The 21424-nt window shown below is 33.5% G+C and overlaps 1 pseudogene across 1 annotated transcript; it reads left to right on the forward strand.

The window, feature by feature from the left end:
• Positions 1-2900: 2900 nt before the first annotated feature.
• Positions 2901-20145, forward strand: LOC149789962 (uncharacterized; annotated as a pseudogene). The gene is made up of 6 exons (XR_016423779.1): positions 2901-2993; positions 7113-7165; positions 9232-9687; positions 11004-11185; positions 12088-13391; positions 15839-20145. The product of XR_016423779.1 is annotated as an uncharacterized LOC149789962 (transcript).
• The last annotated feature ends 1279 nt before the right edge of the window (positions 20146-21424 follow it).

Here is a 21424-nt window from a genome sequence, read left to right on the forward strand (position 1 = left end):
CAAACTTTCAGAAGATGTTGTTAAGCTAATTATCGGCGACCTAGTTTGTTTGAATTTTTGGCCCCGCGGACTTCCTTCAGATGCAGCCTCGTATTCACTTAACGGAGTTAGGTCAGGATCTATTGCTCTTCGCCGTGAAGGATATTGTTGTCGTTCTGTGTGTTGCAACGGTGATTTTTCTTCTTGAGGTTGCGATGGTGGAATTTCAAGTTTACGTATAGCATCTACAAGTCTATCGTATTTTGTATCGTCCCTGCTGATTTGTTTTTTATTTTCACGTATACGATACGAATATTTGATAAAATTATCATCTGTCATAGAACCGTGTTCTGGGTTTAAAGACACATCTCTTCTAATCAATCCTAACAGTATTGTCTCAGGTAATTTCTCTTCTGGTACATTTTTAAGAAGTTCAATATAATCCGGCGTAAATCTTTTGGCGGGGTCAGTAATTCTCCCTGTTACTCGCTTACCAGCAGGTACTGACACAACAACTTCATCGGGTGGAGGCGGGGGTTTAAGTCCAGCTGAAATATCCTGTAAAATTTTCCTTTGCTCTATTAAAGCCTCTTTGGTAACAGCTGCGGATTTTTCAGTAGCTTTGGTCACGGGTTTAAATAATTCCTCCGTAGTCTCTGCAAAGCCTTCCCGTGCTTGCTGTCTTAGTTGTAATTTTTGTCTGACACTATCACGGACAGGAAGAAATTTCTGAATTGCTTCGAGACGTTCTCGAGCTAATCTAGTCGTATGTGCTTCTCCAATATTTGCCATTATTTATTTGTCAATGATTTAATTCCGCTAACATAAAAATGTTTTTCCTTGGAAACTCATTTCCCAGAGCAGCAGAGGGGATGGACCCGACCCATGGATTTTTCAATAACGACCCCGCCACGGAAACTGTTTCAGATTTATTGAAGTAACCCAAGTTGTCAGTGCAAACTCAACGAGTTTGTCCCTGGAAACTCTTCGAGTTTTCGGGGGACATTTTTTTTTGTCCTGTATTCTGAATAGAAGGGTTTATTTCGTCGAAATAAGCCCTCTATCGAGGAATAGTTTCCTGGAGGGGTTTATTGTGCAAAAAGTCTCGGTCTGTACAGCCCCTCTGCTGCTTGTAGAGAAATGAAAAATACTTGCTATAGATTAAACTTTTATTATAAAAACACTACATGATCGTTTCTTTCTTCTTCATTATTATTATTATTATTATCATTATTATTATTATTATTTTGCTCCGGAAGTAAAATATGAAAAAGATTATCATGATGCACAATGTCGCCAGTATATATGAATTTTACAAAAGGACTTTAAAACTGTAATGAATGCCTTTTTGACGGCTACCTATGCTCAAAACGTTCTCTATGCACAAGATTGTGTACGCTGCACAATGTTGTTTTAGAAGTCAGCCGGAAGGAAAATGATGATCCGTGATGCATAACCCAGATTTTATTTGACACCCATATAGTCTGAGATGGTTAAGCTGGCATTCGATATATATGCTAAATCTGTTTGCCCTCACTGTACACATACTTTTGGTACTCTTTGTGTTCTCACTTACGTCCGTCTCCGTGTTCTTAGATACACCTGAATCCCATTTCTTTTTCATCTTCCACTCACAATGTACAGTTTTGCCATATATGAAATTCGTAAAATAGGGAGTTAGTAATAACTAGAAAACCAACTATTTTGTATTCAGTAGGAGGAAAGAACTCGAATGAATTGACAGAAGAACGGTCCTGGTACGATTGCTTCCACCTATCCTTACAGAGTTTTAGCACTCCAATTAAATTATTATTCTATTATTGCTTTCTAATGAGAGTACTGTTCACCTTAATGTGGTTTGGTTGAGTGTAATTGCATGGATGAAGGCGAGGGCACTATATCCCACCTGAAAACATTGTAGGAGAATTAGACCCATGGGAGATGAAAAATACATTTAGTATATCGCATGCCATAATGTCGCGTTTTATGAGCTCGAAGTGTGCCAATAGCTCAAGCCGGCATAAGTATAATGACGTCTGTGAGTAACCTTTATTTATCTGAAACAGCCGAATATTCATGTTATGTGAAAAAATGGGTCCAAATCTGAATCTTGTCACACACGCAGATATAAATTCAGATACGTTTGTATGTAACGTACAAAATCCTTTTATGCATCGACACAAATTTTCATCAGTTTTTAGCTATCAGACAATTAAAACATTTTGTACCTCATTTATTTCATTCATCATTTACTACTAATACTACTATTCCTACACCGTTTTTCCGAAATCGTCTCACCATTTTATTTTAAATGTGTCTGTTAAAAAAGCATAACTACTTGACTTTGAGTTTGGCACACATTTAGAGAACTACAAAGACCAAAGGTTTAATATTTAGAAACAATGATTTCTTGAATGACAGCTTGAAATGAAAATAAACATATTTTGTTGCATACTTTAGAAAGAGACAAAATAATATAAAAACAATTTAAAATTTACATTTCCATAATTTATCAAATAAATTGTAACATAAATTCATTTTTAATTAATTTAATTGTTTATTATTGTCAATAAGTTTGCTAATGATATGAGTTAAGACAGATTGACCTCAAACATGGTTTGCTGTTGAGGAACACGGTATGCTTTCATAGATGATACTTCATTGTTGTTTTCGTCGTCATTCAAGGACAGTTGTGGAACTTATTTACAGAAAATAAATACCTTTAATCATTCTCAGAATGGTTAATTTCTACTCCTAACAAATAAAAGAAGTTTTATAATATTAAATAACCAAAAAGAATTTGACCTAGTTAAACCTAAATTCAAATTATCTTTACCTGGTTAATCAGAATTTCTTCACGGAACCAACACGGATGCAGAAAGATAACTATATATGGTAAACTTTGCGGCTTACCTGGAATCGATTTAGGCGTAAATATATAAGAACCAGTCCAGGTACTAATGAGACAGAATGATGAGCAGGATCATAAGCTGCGACGGTGTTTGAAGATCAAAGTAAGCTCGTTTCCTAGGTATAATTTCTACTAATAATTTATTCATAACAGTGTCAATTACATGATAATTATTTTTATCTTTTTCATCTTTTCAGCATGCTGCATCACTAATATTGATGGTGGGAATTAGCTGATAATTTCGTATAATTTCACAAATATATAATACTTGTCAATATAATTAAATTGTATATTCTTCTTGAAATCTCGAAAGCATATACGTTTGATTACATGTACGCATGTTGTAACAGGCGCTCAATTACTGTTTAAGTAATAGATCATTAAGTTCAATATTATGTATTTTGTGTTCTGTAATCCTAAAAATGCATTATAGACAAGCAAATGGAGAACAAACCTTATGTTTAAATATATAAAGCTATATACCATCAGCGTGTTATTGAGATGTGCGATCTATTTTGCCCATTTGGGTTCAAGCGAACTTCTGAAACCTGTTTAATCAACGATTTGCACTTGAAGTTTGTAAAGAAAGATGCCGAAAATACGGACGAAGCTTGATTGAAAGATGTTTATTTAGCCTAGGAATCGGAATTTCAAATTGGCTGAATATCATTAAATTCCATTTTCGTTGCATTCAAAATCAAAACATTCGTCTGCATCCTCTGTTGTTTGCAAATTTGATTTCTGTTTTTATTTCGAGTTTGGAGCGCACAGTCTTGTGCATAGCTCACCAAACGGACTGTATCCAGACCAATTCGTAGCCATGGCCATATTTATTTCCAGGATAGACTATTATGTTTCACTGTACTTTATTTTCATACCATTTAATTCAGTTTAAATGAAAACGAAATAATAATTCAAACAATGTGATGTGGCTACCATTATTGCGTATGTAGTCAATGTATTATATGGATCGCTCTATCACGTGCTCTTGACCCTTTGGGTCTCGTTTATTCCAAAACGTATCACTTGTAGTGATACAGTAATCCGTATAAAATTACTGGACTTATACTATGTTAATAATAAATTCGGCATACATGTCCATCCTTCACCTTGGATGTAACTATTAGGTTTCAAAGCAATAACTTACATTATGTTCGAGATATCCCTTGTGATTATTATTTGTGAACTGAAGGTCAAAGAAAAAATTCAAACTATGATTATGCCTGTTGTTGCCAATGTAGGCCGACAAATCAGCCCCACCCCGTGATGAGATTTCACTGGCGCTTTAGGGGATGATATTGCCTATTTATTTAAACCTGCAAAAATCTGCAGCAAATCTTGTCTGCCTACATCAGTGTATGTATCACCAACTTATTACTACTATTTAAGTGTTTTCACTGACTTTTGCGCGTGGATGTTCTTAGATACACCGAAATGAATGTTTATTAAACCCTCTTTCTTCAAATCTGCTCTAATTACACAACTTCAAAATGATGGGAAAGCAATATAAAGAGAGTTATGCAATATTTACAGAACGGCATTCTTATTTTATTCCCAGTCTTAGGATGGAACTCAGTTGATATAACCTGATTGCCTTCACGTATTCTTCACTTCGTATTAATTTTCATTTTCTGCCCATTCTAAACAAAGCACATATGTAATTTTTTGCATGAGATATAACTTGATTATGAATTTGTATGATCATGCTCATTACATATTAAAAAAGTATGGATACAGAGTCAGGTCAACTGGATATCCTATTGAATGGCGTCATTAAAATATATCTCGAGTTAATATCACTTTATTGGATAAACATGTAAATAGCATCGATTTATATAAAACAGTGTAGATATTTATGACATCATGAATTGTAATAAACGTTATTAGATGTGCACAATGAGTGTCATTAGTTCTAAAGGACGTGTACATGAATAGGGTCGCTATTTTCCTATAGTTTTTGCATACCCAGATAAAATATTATTCTATCATCGCCTTGTAATGAGACACGGTTCACATTTAGTGTTGTCTGGTTGGGTGTAATGAAGGTGAGGGCACTGTATTCCACCAGAAAACATGGTAGATATATACGACCCAAGGCAGAGGACAATAATAAATCAGCACATCACATGACGTAATGTGACATCTTATGACGTCGCACTGTAACAATAATGAAAGCCGTCATTGGTGTAAATACCGCTGCCATACATACTACAACTGAGTCAGGTGAAATTGAGTATTATCGTAAGACAAAATCCCAGTAGTTAGCCAATAGGAACTCAATAAGTTCTCATATATTTAGGGCCTCTATATCAGTTTGACTTGAATGTGCATGTGTCCTTCACTATCTTCAGGTCCAGGTAGTCAAAATTTGTATGCTAGGTCTACTGCTGAAGCAGTTGTATAATGTATCACACACAGAAATGTAAAGTCAGATCCGTATGTATGCAACAAGCAAAATTCTTTTCGTATCAAAATGACTTTATATCAATTTTAACGAATTAGATAAACGAAACAAAATTTTAGATATTTATTTCCTCCAACATGTACTCCTATTACTACTACAAATATCACTCTTTCTTTTATTTTATATGCATGTATACAAATGGAAAACAGTACACCATTTTTGTTTTTGAAGGAAAGTTATAGAGCCATATAGTCAAAATGTGTATTATTTTTTACAAGGCAGCATGAAAATATAATTTTAAAAAATTATGTTCACATTCCCAACAACTATCAAAACAATTCAATATAAACTATTTTGTAGATATTATCACCAACTGTAATGACAATCACTATGAGTGGGATGTGATCATGATGTATGAAAGAAATATATCTGGTTAAGCTGTGTTCTAATAGTCCGTCACTGATGACCAATAGGTTTCAATGCACAGTTCTAAATATGTACGTATATACCAGAAAGTATGCGATAGTATTGCTTCCCTACACGGGAAAAATAATGTTCAATACTCTGTCCACTCGTACGTACATTTGGAGACCATACACTTGAATTTCGACTAGTGAGTAATTGAAAGAGTCACCATATGTTCTTAAATCTATTTAATTACATACTATTTACAATAAATGCAAGGCTTTACATTATCCAACTTGCCTGCCTGCTCAACTTCTGCCAAAAGACAATTGAAACATGATCAAGCTGTTTCTTGCTTAATTATTTTTGAAATACAATTAAGTATCGCCATTGTTGATCCTTGTAAACATTTTCGTATTTTACGCTGTAGACCGAGGTAAATCCATAAGTAACTACACCACTTGGAATCCAACAGATGCCTTTTTCTACGGTAACTGTAAAGTAAACTTCAGCATAAAAAGCTTGTTTGTTGTACAAGTCAATACGTTGTTGTTGTTTCTTGTACCAATTAGTACAGTCTAAGTTATTTGTTATACCAATTAGTACATTATAAGTTGTTACCAATTAGTGCATTGTTAAGTTGTTTGTTGTACCAATTTGTACATTTTAAGTTAATTAGCACATTGTAAGTTGTATGTTATACCAATTTGTACATTGTAAGTTCTTTGTTGTACCAATTAGTACATTAAGTTGTTTGTTGTACTTCTTAGTACATAGTAAGTCATTTGCTGTACCAATTATTACGCTGAAATATACATTAATGTAAAATGGACACAGTAGTTATTAAAAATTACGAAAATGTTTAACATAAAGTATTTTTTAGTAAAGAAAATATGTTTAAAATGTTATATGCAATGAAAAGAGACAGTGTTTAACTTGTGGTGCGACTTTATTTCTGGCTTGTACTGGGCGATTCTGAAAAGTGTGAATATAGCTTTATGACGAATTTTATAGGCTACAGTGTTACATGCGAAACCTTGTGACGTGCTTCCCATTACCGGTAGCATAACATTTTCATTCTCAAGTCATTGGTTGAACACGTAGTTTTGTAACCATTATGTAAATATGAAAAAAACAAAGACAAATATTTGGACATCAGTGCAAAACGCATGACGCACAGGATATACATCTGAATCAATTAAAATCAGTTACTGTTATGTAGTCTATTCCGTAGCGAGGTAAGTTCTATATATTGCATCTTTGATGTTAATTGTCTGTATTTGTTTTATAATTATGATGATTTACGTGTTGACATACTTTTGATACCAAATAGAACATTCATTGTAGATTAATTGGCATCTGCTTTATAAAATCCATGTCAAAAGTTTTACATTTTAAAAACTATCGTTTCAGTCCTTGAAGACGCAATAAGATGATCAAATCTATAACTAATCGGCTAACTTCTGGTAAGTATTGCACAAATTATACTTTTGAAATCGCCTTTGTTGCATGTTTTCACAGTAAACATGTCTGTAAAGAGAACGTGAGAGAAAGCTTGAAACTAGGCACATTGTATCAATTATCGTTTTAGCATGTGACCGATCCCCACAACCTTTGGATGTTTTTTAATGAAATCGAACTATACATTGCCAACAATTTTACTGATTGATACCTGGATGATATGGTTGAACATCAATCTGGAATATGCATCAGGCATGCTTTAACAGGGACTGACATGTTGATGTGTTTAATACATTTTGGTCGATACGTTAAATTTAATTCCTACACAGTCATGGTACCTGTCAGGAAAATGTTCATTTTTATTTATTATGAATTAGATCGACATAAAATATCCAAACTGTACTCAGTTTTAAAAAGAACGATTAATTTTTAACAATATGATTGTTGGAAAGGAACACAAGCTAGACCAGATAACTACAATTAAAATGACTGATGAACCTTTATTACTCATCTTGTGGCTAAGCTAAAGGAAGCATACCTATTGTGTGATATCGTGTGGTTATATCTAATGTGTGATATCGTATGACTGTGTTAAAGGAAGCATACCTAATGTGTGATATCGTGTGATTGTGCTAAAGGAAGCATATATAATGTGTGTTATGGTGTGGCTATGCTAAATGAAACATACCTAATGGGTGATATCGTGTGGCTATCCTAAAGTAAGCATACCTAATTGTGAATCACCAAAACACAAGACGGAAGAAACGTGTCCCGTTCCTGAGAATAAATTAGTATCCTGCTCTCTTTATAACTTTTATTTTTGGTAATAGCTCCTCAAACTCGTGTTGGCGTTGTACTTGATTCAGTGTGTCTTAAATTCTTTTTTATTTGGTGTAAAAACTTCCTCAAGCAATGAAATCGCCAAAATAATTTTTAAATCTTCAATAATTTTCACTCTATCTGAACAAATTTGCAAAGTAGTATCAAGGTGCCTTTTTCTATAACATATACGTACTAATAAGGAACATGCCGTATACCAGGTCAATTTTCTTAATTTCGCATTTAATTTTAAAAGATAACAGAAATCATTGCATGAATACAATCACCTATTTTCACCGGCTAAATGCAGCATTCGATGAGGAGACATTACTTAACATCAACGCCTTTTAAACCAAAATAAATATCAATACAAAAAGTTCGACATACATTTGATGCTTTTAAACTACAGCTCATTTTATAACCGAGAGTCCGAAGTGGGTGTAGGCAGTATGATATCAAACTGTTGTATAAACAGTACCGCATCAAATATTGTAGGCAGTTGTGTGGTAGGATGTAAGGGTCATAAATCACAACTGTTTGTTAAAGAAAAAAGGTAATAAAAATAAACTAATTGTTTATAATTGTAAACATATTTCATAGAAGATTAATGGAATTAGTATAGTGTAATTCACTAATCTTAATCATATGATCATGATCGGAAAATAAGATCAGTATTTTTTCTCTTTTTGTATCAATCATTTATTATGTGCTTTATTCACGATCGTCTCCGATAGTTTAACAGCTGGACATTTTTCTCCTCATGGCGGACCGTGCTCTCGTAATGGTATATGCAAGGAATTGGCCCGGTGCCAAGTTCATATTTATATGAAACATGAACTATTTTTTCTTCATCACGATATGAAATTTACATTTACTACCAATAAAGATATGCCTTTCTCTTGTTGACATTTACACCTGATGATCATATATATAATGCCCTATAATAAATCCATTTCTCCGTCCAATCAGCCATACTTATCTACCTGCCTGCATATCTATACAGTTAAATATGTGCACGTATTGCTACGATCATGTAAGCATGCATGCGCACGTATGTAAGTACATAATAATAAAGGTACGGACGTAAATGCATGTATACACACCTACATCCCAGCAATTTTGATACTATCTTATTAAATTTTTAAAACATTTCTATCAAAAACAAGGTTTTGTCCGGTTGTTCGTATTTAATTTTGACACTACACTGTTTCACATGCAGATTCCAAAGTGACTTTTTATTCTTTATTTATAGGGTCAAAAAATAAAAATGACCAAAAACAAGCGAATAGCCTAAACGAACCAAAGAATCTGCGCTGCAAGGATCGATCGTCAAATTCTGCCACAATGGAGTGGGATAAACCAAAAGGCGTTGAAAATGGTATTCATCACTACGAAATGAAGTACAAAATAAAAGAGGAAAAGCAATGGTATAGCGCAAACACCCTGGATAATTCGAATTCGTTACTCGTACAGGGATTGCGAAGCAGAACAGAATATGAATTTAAAGTGCGAGCCATATCTGACGACGGCGAAGAAGGGCCATTCAGTGACATCTGCAAACACGTTATTACTAAACAGTCTATATCAGACGATATCCTCCCTCTTGCTGAAAAGATTCAAGATGGTCGGCCGGCGATCTACAAGCTTCCGTTGGAAAGAAACGATAAATCTGTCAATCATAAATCGAAAACAAGGAAATGTATATTTGGTAAGTCTCCTACCAGTTCTTTTTAAATAATACATTTTATAAATCTTCTCTCCAAATGTATAGTGGATGATAAATATCAAAGAAGAACACATTTTTCGAAAGCGGTAGTAAATAATTTTTAAATATAGCAAAGAATAAATGTGAAGATCTTTGGTAGTTGAAAATAGAGTATAAACCGATAACCAATGAATATTAAAACAATATCATACAGTAACATAAAAGGAAGGAGTCACAAGTTCTCTATTGCAGTTAATACTACCATTATAAAACCAACAAATCGAGAATGAATGAATATATATATATATATATATATATATATATATATATATATATATATATATATATATATATATATATATAACATTTGTTGGATGGCCAACATTTGTCCTAAGAATTTTTTTTCTTAATATAGACATTGGCAATTATAAGGGTTATGACCACACCCCTCATTAGGAACAATGATATAGTCAGAAAGATAAATATATATTTAATCTATGTGACAAAAAATAAAAATCGTATAAAGAACGATTGAATAATTTTTTAAAAATTCAGTTAAATTACATCTTTAATATTTGAAGAATGTTACAGGTAAATACTGTGATATGTAATTATCACCAATGAGTCCAAGAGACACATGTATCAGCATTTGTCAGTTGTGTATTGGACTCGTATTCACCTTTGAAAAGAAATGTAACCATTTTATTGTAAATATCTATATTTCTTCATTAGAGAATTGTTCCTTTTCTTCACTGTAATGCCTAAAATCCAAATCTTAAATTAAAACTCATTTTAAATGTAGGAATTGTTTATTGGAAATGCGCGTCATGCGATTCCTCTTAACAGGGTGTCTCCAGTCCCGCGTGTGAATCGAATTGACCTATTTTCAATTATCACGTGACTTTTCAACAACATTGCTGTAGTCAAAGTGTTCATAATACATTAAGAACAATTGCTGTTCAAAACAATTATTTGTACAGTACATAATGAATTGTGGTGTGTGAGGGTGCCGGTAAGACTGACTTTTGTCTGGAAACCCGTTCTGAGCAATGTGTTCGCGATCTACGAGAATCGTGATATATTACATTGCGTTCAAACGAGTGATGATAGATGGACAGTCTGTGTGAGCGTGTCACTTTAATAGGGAAAGATAACATTAAAAAGTTTACTCTCCAGCGCTCTCACAGTTTTATTTCTGATTTATTATCTACTCAATCTTTTTCCCTACCGCCCAAAACATGTAAAAGAAGAATTTTCACAAGTCACGAGTTACAACAATTCATATTTATTTATTTTATGTCATTTGTACTATGTTGTAGGGAGAAGAGGTGTTCACGAGATAAGTGAGAAGACCATCATGGTTGTGGGTGCTACTGGATCTGGAAAAAGTACACTGATTGACGGGTTGGTGAATTACCTCCTGGGTGTGAACTGGGAAGATAAATCTAGATTTACCATCATTGACCTCGTGGAAGAGGAAAAGGGGAAGAACAATGACCAGGTAGAATTTTAAATTCGACTGAACCTCATCAACAGGACATTTTTCAATAAAAATTCAGGTAGTTTATATCCAAATGGACAAAACCAATTATTTTCCATCTGCTTTGACGTTTGTTTGCTAATCTTGATGCATTTCTACAGCTTGCAAAAGGATGTTTTCGCACATCTTGTACGATAACAATTCTCCTTTTTTTAAACTCCATATAACATTATTAAACCCACTAATGTCTCGTAAAACAAACAAATTAACAAACACAAGAAAAAAGTTGAATATAATGAGACATGAAACCATGGTAAATATAGTTGTGACATGACACGATAGTTAACAGCGGTCTACATCAACATCAAGATTAGATCTTAAAGCCACTAGTTTCATTTTAAAACAGATATTGGTCTGCGTGATGCTTGCCAATATCAATTCAACGTATGTATCCATCATTGCCTGAACCACAGTGGTATACTATATTTATATCAGTTTTAAATTACGACTCTACATAACGTTAGTACTATCATATAAGTAAAATCCAACTGCAAACTTCACAGACCCAGATCTGATGTACCGACAACTCTTGGTCTATGCAGATTGCTAGGAGTCATTAGTGGAACAAACAACATAGACCATGATCAGAGTGATCAACATACCATGCCGTTTGCAGTTTGACTCTACTAATTAGTGAGTCTATATGATTTTCTACTGTTAATTCCTGGATGTTCATATCTGTTCACTAGGCATCTTAATATTAACGGGATAATAGAATGGCCATTTATCCTTGTTCCAAATTACCTTTCGAACTGTTTGGATAATCGATGTATATTGTATTAGATGCAGATAATACAAACTATTTCATGGCACGCGATTCCTTATGGTTATCCGCTATTTCATTATAATATTCATATTTTCAGAGTCAATCCCAGACTGACTGGATTACATGCTATACACTGCACGTACCAGTACCAGGCAAAAGAAAAAGGAATTATATATTAAACATCATAGACACTCCTGGTTTTGGAGATACTAGGGGAATCCAACGAGACCAAGCAACAGTTGATCAGATAAAGCATTTCTTCACGATGCCTCCTCCTCAGGGCATTGAAACCCTGGATGCTGTATGTTTTGTGACACAAGCACCTTTGGCAAGGCTGACACCACATCAAACCTACATCTTCGACTCTATTCTTTCTGTCTTTGGCAAAGATATATCAAAGAACATATTCGTACTCATAACGTTTGCAGATGGGAAGGATCCCCCCGTAATAAAGGCACTAGAAGCTGCAAAAGTACCGTTCACAAAAGCATTTGAATTTAACAACTCAGCGCTATTTGTCAGTACAGAACAGCCAGAGACAGTACCATTTGGACCAATGTTCTGGAACATGGGGAAGGAAAGCTTCAGGGTATTCTTTGACGAGCTTGACAAAACAGAAACAAGAAGTCTTCAGCTCACTGCCGACGTGTTAAATGCAAGAAAAAAACTGGAAGTAACAATGCAAGGACTGCTGCCACAAATACAGGAGGGCTTACACGTGATCAATACAATCAAGCAGGAGAAAAGAATCATTGATCAACACATGGCTGACATCGAGGTATGAAGTGAAAGAAATTCATCAGAGGAAAGTTGATTTAGCTGCAGGCGAATATACAACCAATTGCTTAACATGTAATAGAACATGTCATTACCCATGCAAGATTCCAAATAACGATAGCAAACGTGAGTGTTCGGCTATGGATAAATCTGGCTGCTGCACCAACTGTCCCAAAAGATGTATTTGGTCGCTTCATGTAAATAATCCATACCGTTTTGAAACCTACCAGCAAACGGTCATAAAAGCATTTGAAGATTTAAAGAAAAAATATGAAATCGCTCGAGACAACGAAAGACAGCATAATATTTGCTTGCAACAAGTGAAGGTGCAGTTTAATCAGGTATGCGAAAAGGTTTTCACATTGATCAAGCAAGCCAGAAACTGTATCAATGAATTAAACCAGAAAGCCTTAAAGCAGAACCCTCTGGGCCAAGTTGAATACATAGAACTACTCATAGAAGCCGAAAAGAGAGAAGTTAAATACGGGTGGAAAAAGCGAGTTGAGGTGTTGGAAGCATTTAAGAAGCAGGCAGAGCTCTTGAAGGCAATACCTAATCAAGAATTCAAACCTTGGACTGATAAAGAACTTGAAGACTTGCTACAATAATCTGATTATGAACAAGGTAAGGGAAAGATAAGCTATTATCAAACGTACTTTATTTATTGACTTTAAACATAGTATATGATTTACTTAGCATACACCTGTTTGAGTAATGGAATTCGGGTCGAAAATAAAAAGCATTTGTCACATAATAAGTCATGTACAACTAAATTTGTAAGGGTTCCGTTTGGACGTGTGGACTAAAGCGCTTGCCTTTACCGATCATTGACATTATCACCAACGGCAGCGTGAGTTCCAGTCTCAGGCCTGGCCAGTGTGAGTATGTGAGAAAGCTGCAAGTAGCTTCTCGCCGTCTGGTTGTTCTTACCGGGGTTTCCTTCACCCCCAAAAAAAATGAAAAAATAAAAAACACTAACACGCTCAGAACAGTGTGTTATATTTCCTTAAAAGATTATCATGATGAAGCTGTTACCAGACTCTCAAGAAATAGTTAAATAATCTCATTACACCCACCCCCATTATGAGCGGTGCTGTAGGTGAACTATGAGTGCTTTGAAATAATTAAATATTTACATTTGCACTTAAGAGTAGCAATCAGCTAATTAGCAAGGTCGGTCCATAATGTATGTCTATCTTAATATTAAACACCCAAAACTCGGGGGGGAGGGGGGGGGGCATGAAATAAAGGATTAGAATTCTCAATTGTACGCAAGTTATACTTATAATAATTCATATTCTGCGATTTCTTTTAAGTTGAGCGCATTCCAAATATATAATAAATTTATACTTTTAATGAAGAGTGGAAAGCATATTTTCGTCTCTTTCATCTTAGCAATAATGAGAAGCAGGGAGATGGAAACTGACTTTTAGACAACTTGTCTCTGACTGAGAAGCACCACCCCACCCCACCCCCAGCTCAGTTTTCATATCTTGGAAACGTTCAGGAACCAGACAGGTAGCCCCCGAAACGTACCAAATATGACAGGGAGATCAACCCCAAATTTTAAAGTACAATCCAGATAAATTTGTATATCCAAATTCGTTTTGATTCTTTCTTAAGATACACCACCACAGACCTTAGGGCACCACATTAAGTTATAAAATACTTCGTAAATTTTCGGTCACATGGGGGACAACTCAAATGTTATGAGCTAATACAGCTGGGAGCTTGTGAGTGGCCCACATATTGAGCAATAATTTTCATTCGACCCCGTGTTTACAAGATATCACAAAACATGGAGAGAGCGGTCAACAAGAATTACTAGTTGACTTTACCTATTGGTTAAACATTCATAAAGGACTTAATCAACTCAAGAAATAAATGCTGCAAAAAATATCAGCAGTGCATAATATAGAAGGTGTAATTCACTTTTTAAAGCCACGCACAGAGAATTCACAACACTGTCTATGTATCGTGTGGACCAGGCAATAAGAACTACTTTGATGGCACATCAAAACGACCAAAACACGTATAATGTCAAAATGAGATAACTAAATGTACTTGGCCGACTCGATCAGAACAGCTGAATACTGATAGGGTTCTGAATTACTGCAAAAATGAGTATATTATCAGATGAATCTATCTAGTTTATCGTTTTATGATCTTCTATCATTTTTGGTAATCAAACATAGCTGTACACAAAAAAAAAACGTTCTTACGTAATTTAGTAAATGTTTTCCAGTTGATGAAGTTCTTTGTCACTTTACTGTTACATTCGGTTTTTCATTCGACTCTTCCTTCTAAAACTTAAAATACTTTTTTATATTTATGGTTCATAATAATTATCAGTAATCAAATAATACAACTGAAATTGTATTTGTATGCTACCAAATATTGCAACTGATGCATACTAAATTAATTACCTGACGTCACAAAGGAAAGTCAAGAATTAGACAAGCATGCTGTCTGGTGATTTGCTGCTGTTTTAAACGGTACTTTCCCGAGTTTCTAAATAAATGAATCTTGAACTGAAGACGTGAACAACTATTATATCTCAAAGTCAATCTTCCAAAATATCAACTTTCATTTTCACCGTATTTACTGTTGATACTTTTTTGAAAAGATAACGACACGGAAATGACTACCTTTACTGAGTATAAGAACATGTCATAATTAGAAGAAGATTCAATGTTCAGGCATATAAATCATAACTTATTGAGACGAGATTGAGTCTCCTTTCCTAGCCAATCAAAAGTGACTCTTGCAAGTAGTAATATTATTAGTAGTTCCCTTGCTGTATTTTTAACTGCACTTTTAACACGTTTGATATATCATATCTTGAAAATGGGAGATATGTGCTTTTCCCAAGGAAACACCGACCCTGGATGAGCTGGATGGGTATTGAACCCTTAACCCTTGGTGTATGGGTATAAAACTCTACCAACTGAGCTACAGTGTTTCTCTGGTAGCAGCTGCAGTAGTAGAAGTAGTCTGATATATCGAGGAATAATGTTTTAAACTTTTTATATAAAAAAAACAATAATCGCATTCAACAAATGTATTTTCAGGTGGATTTGGTGCCATGATGAATGACAGGATCGCCCCCCAATCGTAAAGACAGATTAGCGTTCGAACAAAGCCAGTGAAAAACATGCGTCAGTTTTACTAATAACATAATATGACGTTTGCGACCAAATATATGGTCCAGTGTAATTTACCTTTCATATATTTCTTTACTTTCATTCAGCAGAATTCTAAATACCTGAATACCTCTATTTTCGTGATAAATAAGGCCATCAACACGCCTATGCAAAAAAAAAAAAAAAATTAAATGGTTGAAAAAGTACTGGTCACAATGCTTGAATATAATCAATCTTGGAAATAACGTGTTGCATGGCGTTCGTTTCACAAAAAGTTCTTAAAAAACGGAAAAAGAAACCATTCTTTAATCTCTTTATAAAGGCATTTATTTTATGCAAAGGCTGGTGTCGATACTCTTTCAGAACTAGGACACCGGGCTTGTATTTTTTTTAACCTAAATTATCTTACAAATACTTTTCACTATTCTTCTATTAATTTTCATAAAATTGTATTTTATTGTTATTTATCGTATTTAGTCAAATAAATTTTGCTTTGTAACTTTTTATAAGTTATAATCAGAACTGCACCTTTTCGAAGTAAAGGAGATGATAGCTAGTACTTGCATGTTGAATATCGGTGACAATGTTAAATATATAGCTGATAACATTCTATATTAGTGATAGATTTATGTCTTTTGGAAAAAACTGTACTGGTCAATACGCTTGAACATAATCAAGCTTGGAAGTAACGTGTTGAATTGTGTTCATCCGATTACTCACCAATGAGTTTGAGAAAACAAAAACGAAAATGAAACGGTTTGGTCAGCTCTTTATAAACTCATTTATTTTATACAAAGGTAGATGTATATACTCTTTCAGAACATGGACAGCGGGCTTGTATTTTTTTCAACCAAAATCATCTTAAAAATACCTTTCACTATTCTTTTAATTTCCATAAAATTGTATTCTATTTTCATTTATCGTATTTAGTCCAATAAATTTTGCTTTGTAATTTTTTAAAATTATAATCAGAATTGCACCTTTTCGAAATAAAGGATATGATAGTTACCATAGTCATGTTAAATATTGGTGTGCCAAAGTTAAATATATAGTTGATAACATTCTATATTAGTGACAGATTTATATCTTTTGGAAATAACTGGAAATGGCTGTACTGGTCAAAACGCTTGAACATAATCAAGCTCGGAAGTAACGTGTTCGTTTCCGATTACTCACGAATGAGCTCAACAAGAAAAGAAAAAAAAACGAACGGAAAAAGAAACGTTTAGTTCATCTCTTTATAAAGGCATTTATTTTATGCAAAGGCTGATGTCGATACTCTTTCAGAACTAGGACACCGGGCTTGTAATTTTTTTTAACCTAGATTATCTTGTAAATACTTTTCACTATTCTTCTATTAATTTTCATAAAATTGTATTCTATTGTTATTTATCGCATTTAGTCCTAATAAAGTTTGCTTTGTGATTGTTAAATTATAATCAGAACTGCACCTTTTCGAAGTAAAGGAGATGATAGCTAGTATAGGCATGTTGAATATCGGTGCCAATGTTAAATATATAGCTGATAACATTCTGTATTAGTGATAGATTTATATCATAGATGATAAAAACGTTTTAATCGTTTTTCATTTTACCTGAAAAACACGTTTTTTTACGTTTTTTATTTTTTTTGCGTTTTTTATATTTGGTACTTCCATTTTTTTATCATCGGCCATACAGGTAATTATATGGAGGAAACCATACAGTGGTCAGATCATTACATATCTGGACTACGGTTTAAAACTTCTGACATTTTTTCATATTTGTATCACTGAAACTTTAAAACTGGGATGTAGCGTGTAAATATGTAAAATATTTATTTTTGTGTTGCCTAAAAACTACTGGAACGTTTCTTTTTATTTCGTTTTTTATTTATTGAGAAAAAAATGCGTTTTTTAAAAGTTTTTTATTTTAATTTTAACGTTTTTAACATCTATGATTTATATCTTTTGGAAATAACTCTACTGGTCAAAACGCTTAAACATAATCAAGCTTGGAAGTAACGTGATGAATGGTGTTCATTTCCGATTACTCACCAATGAGTTTGAGAAAACAAAAACGAAAAAGAAACTGTTAGGTCAGCTCTTATAAACACATTTATTTTATACAAAGGTTGATGTCGAGATTATTTCAGAACTAGGACACCGGGCTTATATTTTTTAACCTAAATCATCTTGCAAATATTTTTCATTATTCTTCTAATTTTCATAAAATTGTATTCTATTTTCATTTATCGCATTTAGTCCAATAAATTTTGCTTTGTAATTTTTTTAATTGTAATCAGAACTGCACCTTTTCGAAATAAAGGATATGATAGCTACCATAGGCATGTTGAATATCGGTGTGCCAATGTTAAATATATAGTTGATAACATTCTATATTAGTGACAGATTTATATCTTAGGAAATAACTGGAAATGGCTGTACTGGTCAAAACGCTTGAACATAATCAAGCTCGGAAGTAACGTGTTCGTTTCCGATTACTCACGAATGAGCTCAACAAAAAAAGAAAACAAACGAACGGAAAAAGAAACGTTTAGTTCATCTCTTTGTAAAAGCATTTATTTTATGCAAAGGCTGATGTCGATGCTCTTTCAGAACTAGGACACCGGGCTTGTATTTTTTTAACCTAAATTATCTTGTAAATACTTTTCACTATTCTTCTATTAATTTTCATAAAATTGTATTTTATTGTTATTTATCGTATTTAGTCCAATAAATTTTGTTTTGTAATGTTTTTAAAAATTATAATCAGAACTGCACCTTTTCGAAGTAGAGGAGATGATAGCTCGTATAGGCATGTTGAATATCGGTGCCAATGTTAAATATATAGCTGATAACATTCTATATTAGTGATAGATTTATATCATAGATGATAAAAACGTTTGGGTTTTTTTTTCGTTTTTTATTTTACCTCGAAAAACGCGGGGTTTTTTTACGTTTTTTTATTTTTTTTCTTACGTTTTTTATATTTGGTACTTCCATTTTTTTATCATCGGCCATACAAGTAATTATATGGAGGAAACCATACAGTGGTCAGATCAGTCAGATGGTGATAACGACATTGAGTGAAAAATATTTCAATCTTATCTGGACTACGGTTTAAAACTTGACATTTTTTCATATTTGTATCACTGAAACTTTAAAACTGGTATGTAGCGTGTAAATAAGTGAAATATTGATTTTTGTGTTGCCTAAAATCTACTGGAACGTTGTTTTTTTTTTTTTTTTTTCGTTTTTTATTTATTGAGAAAAAAATGTGTTTTTTTAAGTTTTTCATTTTAATTTTAACGTTTTTAAAATCTATGATTTATATCTTTGGGAAGTAACTGTACTGGTCAAAACGCTTAAACATAATCAAGCTTGGAAGTAACGTGTTGAATGGTGTTCATTTCCGATTACTCACCAGTGAGTTTGAGAAAACAAAAACGAGAAAGAAACGGTTAGGTCATCTCTTATAAAAGCATTTATTTTATACAAAGGTTGATGTCGAGATTATTTCAGAACTAGGACACCGGGCTTGTATTTTTTAACCTAAATCATCTTGCAAATATTTTTCATTATTCTTCTAATTAACATAAAATTGTATTCTATTTTCATTTATCGCATTTAGTCCAATAAATTTTGCTTTGTAATTTTTTTAATTGTAATCAGAACTGCACCTTTTCGAAATAAGGGATATGATAGCTACCATAGGCATGTTGAATATCGGTGTGCCAATGTTAAATATATAGTTGATAACATTCTATATTAGTGACAGATTTATATCTTAGAAAATAACTGGAAATGGCTATACATGTAGTCTAAGGCATACACTGAATTCAAAAGTTGTCATTGGGTACCAAGCTTCGTGAATATGGTGGATGCTGCAAAAATCAGTCAAATTCAAGATCAAACGAGCATACGAGCACGGGTATTGATCAAAATAGTATTTATCGCAAGACTTAGAAAACAAATCAATAAAGTTATAGGTTTGATCCGTTCCTGTGATGTGAGGAGGCAATTTTTGTGAGTCGGACGGGATATGCGAGTACCCGAGGACAATGCAGGCATTCTCTTGTTTAATAGTGGAAATGAGATACATGTGAGGTTTTTTCAATAACACAAAATTTTTTTATCTATGAAAGGATACAAATGTTTGTTTCAAATTGAAAATGAAGCCATTGTGTGATAATACGTTTTCTGTATACTGAAAAGGTTGGAGTTTTGAAAATAAAAATGCTTGTATTTACAAAAAGCCGTTTAGTATTGTCATTTCAAAGTTCATGTATAGGGACGCTGGATATTTCATAACACTATCCACGCATACACACACAAATCTATGAAACACATGTACAAACGTATTTAAGACATTCTTTTTCTACTTACACTCCTACTTTTTCTTTCCCAATCAATTTTCGAAAACGCACTTCCTCTGACCATATTTATAACGATTTTCTCCATTTGTCAGTTATTTTATAATGCTCTCTCTCTCTCTCCATCAAACTTATTCTACCATACACAAATATATCTTTCCTCATAATTTATTATCTTTCACTATTATCTATTTTTTTTTAAATACACTCTTCTTTTATTGACTATTCTTTCACAGGCAAACGCTCAAGTTCTGCCTTGTCCATTATGGAGTTCGAACCCTCCCCATATTCGATGTAGTTTCCAACAAATAAATCACAAATTTTGACCAAACATTCACTTGTTAAGTTAACTTTACAGTAAAACTACAAGAAGCATGAGTACTGCAAATGGCACATGATAGGCCTCGTCTTGTGACCTTTTTCACCTAAAGACCTTGACATATTAGCTAGGGGTCAGCATAAGGTGTGGATCTGGGTTTAGTTTCATCAAAAGATCTATAAGGTTTAAAAAGTAACAGCCTGTGTATGAACTTACAGTATCCCTAGATGTGACCGTGACCTTAAGACGGGGGTATGGATGAATTTTCGAGATAAAATTAAGTCAAAATATATAAAAGGTTAAATTTTCAATAAAACAACTTCACTTGTTGAAAAGTTTTACCCATGCATGGAAATTAGTCAGTAATTTATTTTGTCTTTTGTCATGACCAAGATATGGAGTCTGGGGACATCGTGTTTGACACCATCTTTATATTATATGTAATTGACTGTAGTTAAGTTCCATTAAAATATCTTCTGTGTTTCAAAAGTTATGTTCCAGCCAAAGATACAAGTCACTGAATACCATTTCCCATGTCGTGACATTGATCGCAAGACAGAGGGCATGACTATGCTATGTGGAACAACTCCTCTAATCATGCTATATCCTTATATAAAGTTTTTGTTTTCTTTAATTTAAAAAAAAATCTTTTTCCATCACAAAGTTATGGCCAGAACAAGTCAATCATAACAGGTGGATGGAAAATGTCATAACATGATACATGCAACTTAACCCAGGCATATACAAATGTTGATCCTCATGTAAAAACATGTATTATTAAAATGTGCCATTTTAAAAATACACTTTCTGAGACTGCGAGAGAAAGGGATGGTAAAATGAAT

Source organism: Sinohyriopsis cumingii, chromosome 10 (assembly GCF_028554795.1).
Source record: "Sinohyriopsis cumingii isolate HCF-2022 chromosome 10, ASM2855479v2, whole genome shotgun sequence".
Lineage (NCBI taxonomy): Eukaryota > Metazoa > Mollusca > Bivalvia > Unionida > Unionidae > Sinohyriopsis > Sinohyriopsis cumingii.